Genomic DNA, 15860 nt, shown 5'->3' with positions numbered 1-15860 from the left:
AGTTATAGTTTTTTTTACTAGCTTTATTATGAAATTTTGATATCAATAAACCACTTCCTTTTAAATTTTACATTTCTGGAAATAAAAAAGGGAAAAGCTTTAAAAAGGCCCACCTGGTCACATTTCCATCCCCAAAAAGGTGATTTTTTTAATGACCTTGCACTGACTATCTGGACACACACCTAAGGAAATACATTGCATCATCTCTTCATATACAAGGACTGGCCTAACCTTTTATGTAGCACTGACCCACATTTGCTCATTCAGCATGGACCTGAATTTGAAAGAAAGAGAGAGAGAGAGAGAGAGAGAGAGAGAGAGAGACAGAGAGACAGAGAGAGAGAGAGAGAGAGAGAGAGAGAGAGGGATCCAAACAGTGAACATAATTTCCAGCAGCTTCACTTACAAACCAAAAGGAAATGTCCATTTGTATATGCAATATTGCCCCTCCTCAGTATAGCAGTACTTTAGCTTGAAACTATTTGATGAATAAGGGGAGACAGAACGGCTGCAAGGAGATCGCTGAACTGTCACTGCAGAAAAAGATCCGAAACCGGAGCCCCTCTTTGGGAAAAGCACTGTGTCAGCTGAATGACTGGCCAAAAGAACAACCTCAAATACGCACACACAGTGAATATGTCTATAAGTGTCCCAGCATTGTGGAATAAATTCAAATTAATGACTTTAAATGACCTAAGGTGGACGATGTCTCTGCATTAGGAAGTCAATTAGGCAACACATTTCTTAGGGGATACCACATTGACATGAAGAGGAGAGATGAGAGAAGATAGGAAAATAGGTTAGAGGTAAGAGAGAGTTTTGGATCTCCTTCATCCTTCATAACGCAAATACTCCCTTTTATGGTGAATTTTACAATAAAATATCAATTCACTAAATGCACTGATCACAAAGGGAACAAGCCTACAAATCATCAAGATTTAACACAGACTAGGACTTTTCATATCGATTATATCTGTAACCAAGTAATCAACTTATTTGGGCGAATATTCAAGTCATTTTTTAAAGATGTTTTTAAAGACGGCTAAACAATTAAAATGTCTTGACCACTTTACTGGAAATTAAAAAGACTTCATTAATAAAAGGTCTTAAAGTGTGGCAAAAATGCTATTGGCCAAGAATTTGCTCCAAACACAATCATCAGTCAGCCAAATTATTTTTTCTTTTGGTTGATCTGTGTTGCAATTGTATAATGTAAATAATGCAAGCCAGGTAAGTGCACTTGCACTGCAATTGAATGCTTGAGTGCAAGGTAGATTTCCTCACACAGATGCAGTGCTTTATTTGTTTTATGTTATCTGAATAGGCAACTGACTGTGCTTTATTTTTAATGTAGAATGCCAGTTTTACCTATTAAAGAGTAAATAATATTTGTATATGTAGCTTTGGCTGACAGAATGCACTGGAAATGTGCTAGAGTGCTTGTGTTCATTTAGTCCACATAAAAATTAGAACTCAGAATTGACCATGGAAAAAAAAAACATGATTCTTACTGTTTGTAGATAGAGGAATGAGAATGTACAATTAAACATCTTCACACAATTTGCAATTTAATACAGACAAGGTAGATTCTAATCAGTGTTTTAAACTGAGAAACAGAGTTTAGGGAGCTGTAAACTCTACTCCAGCAGTTAACAAACAGCTAGAAAAATGCTGTTCACCAGCACTTCACTACATGTGAGGGAGTCCAGAAGACAAAGCTGTGTTTTGTGCTTCCTTCATTCACTGTAAATCCTGGCCGAGAATGCAAAAGGGTCCAAAGCAGTTCGGTTAAATCTCATTCAGTTGGGTTTTCACAAAGGCCACTACAAAACGCTTAACTAAAAAATAAATAAAGCTTAACATTGCTTTGTGTACTACAACAACAACCTAGGAACACCAAGCCTCTCTCACTTACTATTGGTCCTAAATTCTCTCTACTGCTGAAAGGATGAACCTATGCACCTATGTAGCTATGCAGTAAAACGGTTCAGATGAAAGAGCAAAAACATGTGAGTATACAGTAGCTAAGTGAGAGAGATTTGGTGTTCCTACGTTGCTGTTTTAGTACATTAAGTTATAGCATAAATGAGAAGAAAAAAAATAGCCTAAAAATAATTACTTTTTTTGGATCACATGTTTATCCTTTTGAGCAGTAGACCGAACTTATGACCAGTAGTGAGTAGTGAGTTTGGTGCTACTAGGTCGCCGTTTCAGTACATTAAACCACGTTAAGCGTTTTACACTGCTAGTGCTTTGATGGGCTAAGTGGCTCCTGGTACAGCCACATACATGAAACGCATGTCGGAGGCGCCCCAATGCATCACCACACCACTACAGAACACGAAACTACACTAATACAACAGCCTTTTGGCCTGTTTAACCACGTATTTTTAAGACAGTTAAACTTGTTTTTCACTCTTGCATCTGAGACATTTTACTGCATAGGCATTACTAGCATCTTCTGTGATGCTGTGCTAGCTTAAATAGGCTATTAAATGTAGATATAATCTTGCTTGTACCTGAAGAAAGAAATGTACTTGTGTTTTAATGTACTGCCTGAGCTTATAGTTTTGTTAAATGTGCGTTAATAACAGAATATCTAAAAAGTAGGCCAGACAAATGTGTCTCGTTTATACTGTAGTTGCAAAGGTGAACTCAACGACATCGATATCGATAAATATGAAAAGGGGGCCCGCAGAACCGCTAACGTTTCAGGTGAAGTAAGCAATACTCCGTGCGTGCGCAGCTTGATACAGCAAAGTGAAGATTCTGCAAAAGTTCAAAACGAAAACAACATACCTCATTCGGTCCGTCCTGTAATGAAATTCCAAATCGTTCCCCGGTGAAACAGTTCCCCTCAGAGTCCCTCGAGCGGATAAATACATTTAAACACGCTTGTGATCCACTCCCTCCCTTCTCTGTGTGCGTGTGGGGGATTGGCGCCTACGTCATGACGTACAGGTACGACGGCCGACGCTCTGTCCTGCATGCTTCACTCCTTCAGTCGCTCACTGCGCCGTCTAGGAAAAGTGCAGTTCACACTGAGCAGGCAGCGAAACAAGACGAGAAATTTGGATATATACCAACACACACTTTTTCAGTAACGTAGCAACATCTAATGAGTGGGAGGAGCTGTTTTGGAATTAATTCTGATTCCACGTGATGGGAATGAAGGAGTCGATTCCAGGAATCAATTCCACAGTTATTTTCCAGGAATCTTGACATACTAACTTCCTTAGTAAGAAAGGCGGCTAAACCATATCTAAATTAGCTGACCACTGAAGGCACATCACTGTTGCGATGATGAAAAGTCATTTGTTACAAATTTGACATTTTGTTTTGTTTTTCGACTTTGTCCAAAGTACGACAGACTGTCCAGGCAGTGACATTAACACACTCTCGATACTCGCATGCATGGAACCAGAGAATCGATTCTTTTTTCAGGATCGATACTTAGCCCTACAGAGTAAACAAAAATTGTAAACAACAATTAATAGTGAAATACGTTAATAAAACAAAATAAATGTCAGATTAATGAAGGTCTTCGCCAATCAACAAATATCAAAGTTTAACAGTCTCATGTTTTTTCATACTTTTTAGAGACTTACACAATAAATTAACCCATGAACCTGAGGAAGAAGCAGCTTAGAAAATGGATGGATGTATGGATGGACAATAAATGGGCTCCTTGCATCAACATCAAGCTTCCAAATAGACAGACACAACATGCATTAATTAAATTTACATTTTTTAATACGTTTTAATTATTGTAAAAAATAATTTTAAAAATAAATATTGTAGTATTCACAGCTATAAAAAGAGAGGCTGCTTTCACAGAAGTCATGGTGCCACATTATCCACACAGAGCAAAATGGCTCCTAGCTCTGACCTCTAAATAAGAGTCCTCAGAAAAATAAACTAAAATTAGACAAATGCTGAAAATCATGCTGGTTGATGTACTTTCCAGAGAACTTCTTCTGAGGAGAATTACCACTGTAACTTTTTCTGGGTTTCTCAAACACTAGAGGGTGCCCCATTTGTTATTGTTATCAAAATGAATGAGTTAATACAGGCATTTGAGCAAAATCATAAGCCTTTTGGAATAAACTCCCTGAGTTCAAGTCAACTCATTTTGAGTGTATATGCATGACCATCGAATACACTCTAGGGCAGTTAAAGTAAATCTCTTGTGGGAGTTGATATATTAAAACTGAACACTTGTTAAAAAAACTTTTCCAATCTAGAGTAAATTACAACACTCAGTTTGAGTTCAAAATTAATGCTTAAAAGGGTTTTACTTATTGATTTAATATTTCAAAACATAAGTTTAGATGAAAATTACAGACACCATTGCTGATTAATATCATTTTTTATTTAACAAATCCATGCTGCATGGATAACTGTAATAAGATATATTTTGAATTTCTTCCCCAGCAGTGTAAACATGTAACTGCATACATTTGCTTTTAAAAGAAATTCAATTATCAAATGTAAATGGCACTTAACAAAAGAAGAAATTGAATGATTTTTGATTAAGAGCTTCAACTGCATTGTAAAAGTATACTGACATACTGACAAATACTGACAACGCTGCTTAAAATACATGTCTTGTTGAAAAACATTTCCTCTACAGGGAACATAATAAAATTGTTACATATTTATGTAGACATTTTTCTGTACATCTTTATAAATAAATCTGATGATTGTATTATTAGAAAAATACAAATGCATTAGAATTTTTCATGACTTTTGGACAGGTCACATTGTATGCTCTGCACTGGAACTATTGTTTTACAGTGTGTTGAATTCAGTCAAAAAATAAATACACATAGAAAATGAAACTTATCCATGGGTGCCATTGCAGAAATAAAGGTCCAACACAACCATTTTCAACGTAAAGATGTCTAACAATACAAGCTATTACAAAACTATAATGCTGAACATGTGTTTTTAGACCTAAATACTCATGAACATAATGACACCACTTTATAGTTTATATTCACTTTATAGTTTTACAATTACAGACTGTCTTTCTCTGAACACTTTGTTGTGCTCCTTTTCCGTGTTCTTCAAAGATCGAGACTACCACAGAGCAGGTATTTGGGTGGCAGATCACTGTCAATACTGCAATGACACTTGCTTGTTAACAATCTCCTAGCCTTTATCAGCACTCACAGGAGGCTGGCGGCTGGACATTTTTGGTTGGTGGGCTATTTTCAGTCCAGGTGAAGTATTTAAAAACTCCAGCAGCACTGCTGTGTCTGTTCCACTGATACCAGCACAACAAACCCAAACACACCATTACCATGTTACTGTCACTACAGTGCTGAGAATGATCCACCACCCACACAGTACCTGCTCTGTGGTGGTCATGACCATTAAATAACAAAGTAAAGGGGACTAAAGGGGGAAGTATTCAGAGAAACAGATCGACTGTAACTGTAGAACTACAAAGTGTAGCTATGGTAGGACGAGTTGATCAGTTGGACAACAGAAGTAGAAACAGGGAGCTAGTTTTAATGTTGTGGTTCATCAGTGGAAATAAGCAAGGATTAAGACATGTACACTCACCAGCCACTTTATTAGGTACACCTTGCTAGTAAAAGGTTGGACCCTCTTTTGCCTTCAGAACTGCCTTAATTCTTTGTTTGTACTTTCAACAAGGTATCAGAAACATTCCTCTGAGATTTTGGTTGGTTATTTAAGTTACTGTTACCTTTCTATCATCTCTGCCCATTCTCCTCTGACCACATCAACAAGGCATTTTTGTCCACACAACTGCTGCTCACTGGATATTTTCTCTTATTCTGACCATTCTCAGTAAACCCTAGAGATGTTTGTGCATGAAAATCCCAGTAGATCAGCAGTTTCTGAAATACTCAGACCAGCCCGTCTGGCACCAACAACCATGCCATGTTGAAAGTCACTTACATCACCTTTCTTCCCCCATTCTATTGCTCGGTCTGCACCGTAGCAAGTTGTCTTGACCACCTCTACTTTTAAATTCAAGCAGTCCCAATGGTAAGCTACTGCAAACTGGTGTTTTCTTGCAAGTAATACTGTCAAGTTCTTGTAGTTCTTCACACAATCTTTAAAAAAATTGTGTTTGGCTTCGAATCTCATAGTCCAGATATGAATGAGTGGTCCAATTTTTCAAACACACCTTGATCAGTGGACCATGAAATGATATTTTGGAATCAAGTTGTTTGATGGGTACAGCTCTTTGAAAAGCTGGTGATCCATAATAAGGTGCTTTAAATATACAGTCATCCCTTCTGGGATGGAGTGTGAAAACACAATTTTTATAATGTTCAGCAACAAGAGCAACAAACACCAATGCAAATCATCCTCTGGTACCAGGTCACCAACTATCAAAGGAATGTTTGTGATCAAACAGTGTTTGTGATGCATTTAACCCTATTCCATGTCCTCCAGATTCAAGATTAATATTTGTTGATTTATCCTTTCCAGATAGCTATAATAAAAGCATATATCCTATATAACAAGCCTTCTTCAGAGATGAAATGTTCAATCAAATATTCAAGTAGCAATTTGACCTCATACTGACCAACCCCTTCCAAAAGATCATACATGTCAACAGCATAATTTTTTGCGATATTAAAATAGTGCAGTGTATTAAGTATGCTCTCTCTTTTGATGCCAAATGCCAAATTAGTATAATGTTCATTCAGAACGGGTGATCTTAAAGTCAAACGTGGGTCATCTTCTGAGAAAACTGACTGAGCCAAGGATTTATCAATTAAGCAAAATCTACAAAAATTATTTGAAGATTTCTAAGGAATGAAGTAAAGGCAGCCAACTTTATGTATTCCTTTTTTTTTTTTTTTTTTAAACCTAGAGGATTTGCACACTCAAACTCATCATAGTACAACTGGATTTGGAGAGCGAACTTATTACTATTGATTTTTGAAGTAGCTTCCATCACAGAAGTCCTCATATTTGTACATGTTTGCATCATATCCCAAATATTTTCATTACTGAACATGAACTGCAGTGTTTCCAGTACAGGAATATAAATGAACTTGTCAATCACTGAAATTTGTTCATAGGTTCCAGTTATGCTATTTTGTCTGGTATCATACCTTACTCCAAGACGCAGCTCAACTGACTGGACTATACTCCATTTTTCCCTGAATTTTTTTTTTCCTATTTGCTATTAGAATTCAAATGGCTAAAAGAGTTGTCCATACTTTTAAGAAACTCTTCTATGGCTGATCTGGAGGGATTGTCAGCAGGGAGCAAGTTCAATACTTGGTCCTGAATATTTGCCTGGTTCTCCACTGGTTTGAAGTAGAAGGTGCTTCATTTAAACACAGAAATGTTGTGCTGTTGGGGGTCAAGGTTGGAAGGGGTTTCATGAAACAAACACACAGTCAGTAGGATGATGTATCTTAAATCAAATGCCTTCTAAATCCAGAATAACTTTAATTGCAAGCAACATCACAATTGGCCATATTTCAGTCTTAAATGTTTCCCAGGATACATTCCATGAATAAGTTTGAGGTGCCTACACAAAAGTAAGGCTGTATTAAAGGATGAAGCACAAAGGAAACATCTAAACATTTTTACTGCAGAAACTAATTACTGCTTATTCAACAGCTTTGTTCTCAACTCTCAAACTTTTGGAGTTTCCTGTGTTGTGCCTATATCAATATTGAACAAAGTAGTCTGCAAAAATGTGTACACACTGGACAAAGCACCGTCATAGTTTACACTGAAAACGAAGTGGGACTTGAACAACTCATCTAACACGCCTAAGGACGTACATGACTGACATGGAAGAAGCTTTCTATCAGAGACTATGTAGAAGCTGAAAACCTGTGCTTTTGAAGTCCCTGTGGCCAGAAGATATGGCTGGGAGTTTCATTCAACACTCATGAGGTGATCCTCCAGGCTGTGGCAAGACTGAAACACAAAAGATGATATAAGATGACAAAAAAGGATCTCCCAATAAGCCATTTCATCAAATATGTTGCATGAACCACAATGTGTGGAATAGGATCTTATCGTTTAACAAACCTTGTGAAATTTCACCAGATGATCTATTGCCTCTTCAACGCTGATCTTCTTGGGCCGCTATCTTTCCAGCTGGTTGTGGGGTGAGAAGATGCAGCAAGACAAGAAGAGAAGCCATATCGCTGTCCCACTCTGCAGACATTGTAAATAACACAATTTACTCAAGAATGTCTGTCTGTATGTTTCTAACATGTAGTAGACAATCTAATTTCTTAAACCTTTCTGCTCAGAGTGGACCAGTCATTCCAAACTTGTGCTGATTATGTAGACTACTTCCTCTTTATTAAACAATAGTCAAAAAATTGACATCAAACTGTAAAATATCACATTGTAGAAACAAAGCCCCAATGAGGAGCTCCAACATGATACACAGCATGCAGGATGTAGAGAACACTGTCAAAAACAATTGTCAAACTGTTTGCTATAGGCCAGCTGAAACCACATTGTCACCCTTTTTGGTAGTCAAAATTAAATATGCATGTGTCATTTTAATGTTGTGCCATAGCTCTTTATTCTTAAACAAATGCACAAAGGTCTTCACAGAAATAACAAAAAATGCTTTTCATCTGCATGTATTTGACAACTAAAGGATGACAGTATGTTTTTTGATAATGAAGTAGTGAATTAACAAAGGATGCTGGACCTGGCTCATCAGCAGTGTCGGATTGTTCATTCGGGGCAGATTTCAGATGTTTTTTTTAGAAGGGGTGTTTCTTTGAGGACCCTGGCCTCTTGGATGATCTTGTCTTTGAAACTGATGTTCCATTTTTCCAGAAACCTGGAAGCAGTCTCTGCTCCAAACATCAACAAGAAGTCTTGCAAAACCTAACAAAAAAGAGCTGCTATTACAATCACAAAGTAAATCAAGCATGTTTCCCCAAATGTTTTCAAATATATTGCCTACCAGTCCCTTTGTGTCCAAGAAACAAAGAAACATCTGAAGTATGTCTGCATACTGCCGGTCATGGAGCGTCTTTTGACGATAGTGGAAATGTTTCTTTCATCTTCTGGTAGACCAAGTCACGATCAGTAGCGTGGCGTAGAAAAGACATGGCCTCCATACACTCATCTCCTGTTTGCTGCCAATCTATGGAACCAAACGTCCTTGATAACGTGGGACCTTCTTTTAGCTCCACTCTGCTAGCGGATTTAGATGGAGTTTTGGATTACCATTGCAGTCTTCACACGCCACTCAAGAAAGCCTTTGTTGCTCGGTCATAAAAATGTTCCTGGAAACACAAGAATTTTTGGAGGGAGTGCAGACAATATCAAGCTTTTGATGCATCTAACAGACCAACAAATCAAACTGCCATCATGATTTCACACTATGACTGCAATGTAAACTTAAATATCCCTTTTTTGAGTATGGGTCCTTCAGAGACAGGAAGAGTAACACAATCCCAAGGGCATGAAACTCCTTTGTCGCTTTACTTACAGCTCTCCTATAAAAGTATTGTTTATAATACTATTTTTGCTTCATTTTCAAGTGAGAATTTCACATCATTAATAGCATCAAACCTCTTACCCTTCCTTTTCACAGCTACAATGATGTTCACCATTAAACCCCTGGTGGAATCTTTCAAACTCCCAGTTTCTTCATACTCTTTGAGGACAGTCACACCTGCTGACATAGAGGTGAGAATCTGCTCCACTGCCTAAATACAAATTATATAAAATACAAAACAATTAGCAAGAAAAATTACTTTTTTAACCAATACAACTATTGCAATCCATGTGTAACACAGATCATCAAATACAATGCATTTTCAGTTCTTTAATCCCAAATTTCTTAACCTTAAATTTGAAGTTAGTCCAATGAATAAACAGTATAAAACTATGTAAGTGATAAAATTACATTTCTTGCATGGGTGCTGTCCATGACAGGTTGAATCTTTTCACATCCAGTATCACTTTTGTCACTGCTTAGACTGCTTTACGTTGAGACAGACAATGTATCCGTTAGACTCTGGGAGGAAGGCCATTCACTGTCTTGTTGCACAACAGCAAAATCTGAGGATCACAAACATCAAGATACAGGGCAAAGATCAAAACACATTCCAATCCATCACCTCAGCTTGGGATTTCACTGGTAGTTCCTCCAAACTTCTGGAAGGCATGCTTATAATCATTCAACAAAAATAAATATTAATTTGAGTGAACGATTTGCAATTCATTCTCACATTTTCTTTAATCTGAGGGAAACATTTTCAATTTGTGTTCACGTTTTCTTTAATTGAAGGGAACGATTTGCAATTCTTGCTCATGTTTTCTTTAATTCGTGCTCACAATTTCTTTAATTTGATGTAATGATTTGTAATCACATTTTCTTTCATTCTTTCACAACAGCTTGCTAACACTGTAGGGCATGCAATCGCTCCCTCAAATTAAAGCAATTCTTTCTCGATTTTTCTATTTGTTTGCTCAAGATATTTATTTTTAACCACGGCCCATCCCGGGATCTGTCATTTTGTACTATTAAGCATTAAAAACTTTTGTAGATATCTGATAAATCTGCTGGATGCTACAACGTTCTCATGGATAAACTGATCACTTCAAAACGATGCACTTTGTTTGTGGAAAATCTTCAGTGCTTTTCCTAAATCTACAGTACTGATACTGAGAGATAATCTCAATAGTATAAGTGTTTATGAACATTTTAAATGTTGTACACACTATGCATTTCATTGTAAACATTTATACTCTGCCTACCACAAGGTGTGAGTGTCACACATTCAGTCAGGTTGGGGCCAGCAGCCACATTCTTGGATGATTCTGCTAGGATGTCTGAAATGCACACGGTACAGAACAGTTCAAATACAAATTTTTGTATCAATCAATCAATTAATTAGTATTAATTAGTATCTGCTAGCTCAGAATATAAGACAAACAATAGCAGTTTACTTTAGGGTCAAGATGCAATTATGTTAAAACACCTATATAACAAAACAATACATCTGAACTTAATCACCATACCATCATCAGTGTATATGACAAACACACTTCTTTGACTGCTGCAAGTTCTGAAAAAAGACATTTTTATCCACCTCTATGCCCTGCTCATCTGTGACTTTTAGCACAGTATTTTCTGGTATGAAAAACTTCTGCTGCACTGAAACATAACATCAATGCTCAATTAACAAAATTAATATCATTTCCCTTTAGTGACTTACCTGCACTGTTAAAGTCTGAGAAGATGGCTCCTTCCAGTTTCACATATTTCTTTGTTCCTCCGCGTTTTATTTCGATCAACATTGTGGCCACTTAAGGAGAAAAAAAAGAGACTCGTAACAATAATATAAGCAATGTCACTGTAAAATAACTGCAAGTCTTTGTGTTAGCAGTTACTGAATGCATAGCTCAGGCGGTAAAAGTAGAACAGTTTCTTGTAAAATATCCCGGAACATTTGTCTTTTTAGGAGTATGAATTCGCTTCCCATTCATCAGCCACGTTAGCTAGCGTTACTTGTTCGAATTTTAAAATTCTAACAAGAAGCTGGCAAATGAGATGACTTTAGATTCGCGACCTTTTAAATGTTTGACAGTTTCTGGAGGCAGATTAAAGCCTGTCTCCAAATTATCGATGTTCCGTCTAAAATCTTTTTCATTTCCAGCTAGGTGAGACTTGAATGATCAGTTCTACATTAAGTGCAGCCTTTAAGATTATTTATAGTTCAATTGTGTTTGAACAATCAACAGAGCATTGTTTTACTGCAAAGAATTATTTTATTTCAAATCTACAAATGTAATTCCGCGTGTTGTCGACCCCTATCACAGCACGTACAGCCTATACAAGTGTTAACCTGCTTATCTAACTACATTACCCAGCTCAGTCGCGGGCTTGTTGGCTAGCTAACGGTAGCTAAGGTAGACAACGTTAGCAACTGAGACGACCACATCTCCATTATTTGAACACTAACTGTATCCAACTTTGGAGACAAGTCGTGTTGTCGGCTGTTTAGGCTGTGGTTTTAACCAAAATTGCAGGAAAATAGAGGAGATGTTACATTATCGACATAAACTTAACACGTTTCATGTCGTGTCGTGCCTGTTAGCTAGCTAACCTAGCTACCATCCTAACCGTGCAACCACTCACTCGAAAGTAAAAACGCAAGCTCAGTAAACGTGTTGTTAAAACTAGAAACTGGATAATACACACATAAGCGAATGTAATACCGATAAAATATTCATTCAATGCATGACGTGTGTACAAGTAAAACGGCGCTGTCACCCCTCACAGCAAAATGAAGCGTGACTCCGCGCTGCCAACTCCTCAGTAAGGAAAGCAGCTATTGGCTGTCCAAAAAGTATCTAGAAGTCGCAAAATGGTGTCATCGCCTAATTTGCATAATGGTCAATTTGCGTGTATTTGAAGCCGTATAATAAAGGAATAACGTTGAGGGAGAGAAAAAAAGTGAGTAAAAAACACCCTAAATATGTTATAACTACAAATGAACTCTGAATAAATGAACTTCTTCTGTTGATTCCTTTCTTTTTTTCCTTTGAAACAGGCCGCCACTTCTCAAAATAGCTTCATGACTTTAATGCTTTATTTAGACCGCATTACATAAATAATTTTTACCTAAATTACATAAATAAATTTTGTCTTGTGTTGCTAAATTTTAGCATATCAAATTTAATCAGAAAACTGTTGTGTGGGGTGGAACATTTTAGGACATCCTCAGCCATCCGAGGAAAAACACGTCATGTCTCAGATCTGGTGACCAAACGGCCTCAGAAAAAAATGTGAAAATGTATTTATTTATTTATATCGAAATGCGCCATAGTTTTCTCAGTCATACGAACCACTCTGTGCTCGACCAGGCTTGTGTTTGGTCTAATAACTTTTCTCTGAGGCCGTTTGGTCTGATGTTCAGTTTCACCAGATCTGAGTCATGACGGTGTTTTTTCTGGAGACTCGAAGTCGTTTATCTTGAGGAATGATCGCGATTCATGATGGCGATTCTGACGCAAACGACTGAGGATGTCATAAAATGTACCCCGTAGGCCCGCCTAGTGCTAATTAACATATATTTGCATGTTGGTCAGATAGAAAAAGACATAGAAAACCGGAAAATGAAAAGTGAATCTCCAGCAGGTGGCGCTGATGTTCGTTTTCAGTTCCCTTTTCATTCAGACAGTTAAAGCGCGTCCATGCTGAAAAATGAATCACGAACTGTCACTTTGCTGTTGATTTATCCATTTAGCATTTTCATTTTAATTTAGTCAGATTTGCAGCCAATCACTGTGAAAAAGAAATAGGAAAGTAAACTTTGCATTTTGATTTTAGCTTTGACACGTATTTGCATTCTCTTTTGTCTGTTTGCTTTTTCATTTTAGATTTGGCCATGAAAAAAACAGAATAACGACTAAAATGAAATGACAATTAGGCGTTTTCAATTTATTTTTATTTTTGTCACAAACAGCTTGTGCTCATGTGAAAAATGAAATTGCAAATGAAGGCATTTCATTTCATTTTTAATTTTGGCAGGATATTTGCGCAGATGTTTGGAAAAACAAATGGCAAAAAGAGGTTTGCATTAACATTTTATTGTTTTCATTTTCATTTCCTTTTTGGTAGGATTTGCCTTCCATAACTGTCTAGATAGCTCAGAGTATAGATACAACAGACAGGAGGCTGGGCTACAACTCCTACGCGCATGCGCAGTAGTGCAATACGTGTATGCAATCGTTACACACCTCATGTAAGTTCATGAGGTCAGTGCTCCACTCGTCAACCAATCACCACTGAGTAGCAGTAACTAGTGCTGTCGCCCAAAACCTGTTTGCTGTAGAAAAAAAACAAACGTGCAAGTAAGTTTTCTTTGCTTTTTAGTGAAATTACAAACTTATACTTTCTAAGATTAAAGAAAACTTCTGGCCAAGTGATTAGTAACTATTTAAACCTTTCCTTTAGCTCAATTCACTCCTCTTCACTGAGAACTCGCTTGTGGGTGCCGTCTGGCGTTTTGCAGTATGTTTTTGAGATAAAGGGGGAAATAGGCTGGCTGGTTTGCGGTTCAAACCGGGTAGTGACAACCTAAAACTATGTCAAAAACATTTCTTGAACACATTATAGTATCATTAAATATTTTAAAATTAACCTCTTTTGTGTTTGGTGAAATTAGATAGACCTACTTTCCTAATATGTTTAACCTTCTCCTTCTGATCCATCAGAAGACATTTTCTTCTCAAACGACAGGGGAAGTATATCTTTAACAAAATTGTTCTCGTGAATGTATTGTTACCTTCTCTGACCTAAAATGACAACCTTTGATACACAAAATACACGTCTGGAGTGCTATTACAGTAAATCACAATCTGTTGTATATTTATTCACGAACAAATCCAGATGGCCTAAATTATATGCCTTAACTGGAGGGCTGAAATTAAATGTGTCAACCTGCACAACTGTTTATACTCCAAAACGATTCTATTTTCTTCCATGAAGTGCCTAACTGATCAAATGCCATATTTCTTCCTCTCTTCAAAATACAAAGATTTTCGGTTAACAAGCACACATCTCTTCTTCCATAATGAATATTATGGGGTGTAAAGATACATTGTTTACGGTAGGCAGGAAGGAAGCCATCTTGTGGTCGCCCTCTCAAACTGTTCCTTTGGAGGAGGTATTTGACTTCACTTCTCCTAAGATGGAGACAGAGTTGTAAAGAATAGCTCAAACCCACATTCAAATATTGCTGATTCAGTGAAAAAAATCTATATAGCACAAGCAATAGCAACCAAAAACGTGAATAAAAGTACCAGCTGAAAAACAGAACTGTAGTGGAACTTCTACGTCCGGTGTTATCGTTTGTCCTTCCCAATGAAGTGGTCCTACTGAGCATGTGCATATCGTTCCTAGAGTAGTTTGTTTCAAACGTTTTATTGTGTTTTTAATCTTAATTCAACACAGAGCCGGCTTAATAGTATTACTTATTCCCTCTTCCCAATTATTCTCTTAATGCTGGTAATGTTTCTAATAAGATTTGGGCTAACAAATTATCCTTATTTTATTGTACTTCACTGTGTATTGTAGTTTATTGTATTGTATTGTTTTTGTACTGCATTGAATGGCAGAGTTCTGCGTTCAACTCTGTTTCTTTTTCTCTAGGTGTCTGCAGTGACATTTTTATTCTAGCAGTATCTGAGCTCAGGACTGTCTTTTTCTCTAAGCTGTTGGTAACTAGCAAAGATACTTTCTCTAGATTGACAAAGCACTTCTTGTAACTCTGGATAAGAGCGTCTGCTAAATGCTGTAAATGTAAATCCTGCTTATAGATGTCAGTGCTGTCCTACTATCATACCGTTTTAGGTAGGGCGCTACTTGAAAATATGGCCTATGGTAAGACATTTCGACAAAGTAGCGCAATTCGTCAGCAGTCTAGTAGTAATACAAATATTATTGTCAGAAAATATTAATTCAGTTTCAGGAATCATTTCAGAATCAGTCAGGAAAGTACAGAGTACATGGAACTGAGCCAATGAAAACAGTACCTGACTCTGTATGGGCAAAACACAGGAAGAAATGCAGTTATAATTACAAGACTGAAATGCTGCCTTCTGGCAACAGTAAATCCAGTCTAATCACACTTTACTTGAGTATTTAGAAGAAAATGACATACTTGAAATGCCTCGAGTGCACACCATCCCAGGAGGCTTATTCCACACAGGTGGTCTCAGGGCTGGAGGTGCTGTGAGTTTTAAAAAGCTGCATTTTCTCATTTAGCTGTAGTTTAAGACAAAAGTCAGTACGGTCAGGAATGGCCAAATCATTTTAATACATGACAGTCTTAAATGATGAAAAAACCCACCTACTTAATCGA

General features: G+C 37.1%; 1 protein-coding gene across 5 annotated transcripts in view; it reads right to left on the bottom strand.

Annotated features, from left to right (window-relative positions):
- kank1b (KN motif and ankyrin repeat domains 1b) overlaps positions 1-12298 on the bottom strand; it is a 40384-nt gene extending 28086 nt beyond the window's left edge. For 3 of the 5 annotated variants that reach the window (XR_005129508.1, XM_017703908.2, XM_017703906.2), the window contains exons 1-10: positions 11208-12298; positions 10747-10821; positions 9893-10047; positions 9563-9692; positions 8942-9266; positions 8681-8862; positions 8041-8169; positions 7840-7926; positions 2800-3020; positions 114-274 (exon numbers count right to left, since the gene is read on the bottom strand). The gene's annotated coding sequence lies outside the window, so the exon portion shown is untranslated. The remainder of the gene's footprint in view (positions 1-113; positions 275-2799; positions 3021-7839; positions 7927-8040; positions 8170-8680; positions 8863-8941; positions 9267-9562; positions 9693-9892; positions 10048-10746; positions 10822-11207) is intronic. The other 2 variants (XM_017703912.2, XM_017703910.2) reach the window with 1 other exon arrangement.
- Between the last annotated feature and the right edge of the window lie 3562 nt (positions 12299-15860).

Source organism: Pygocentrus nattereri, chromosome 23 (genome assembly GCF_015220715.1).
Source record: "Pygocentrus nattereri isolate fPygNat1 chromosome 23, fPygNat1.pri, whole genome shotgun sequence".
NCBI classification, from domain to species: Eukaryota; Metazoa; Chordata; class Actinopteri; order Characiformes; family Serrasalmidae; genus Pygocentrus; species Pygocentrus nattereri.
The sequence above is the reverse complement of the archived record's forward strand: the minus strand, read 5'-3'. Positions and strand labels throughout refer to the sequence as shown.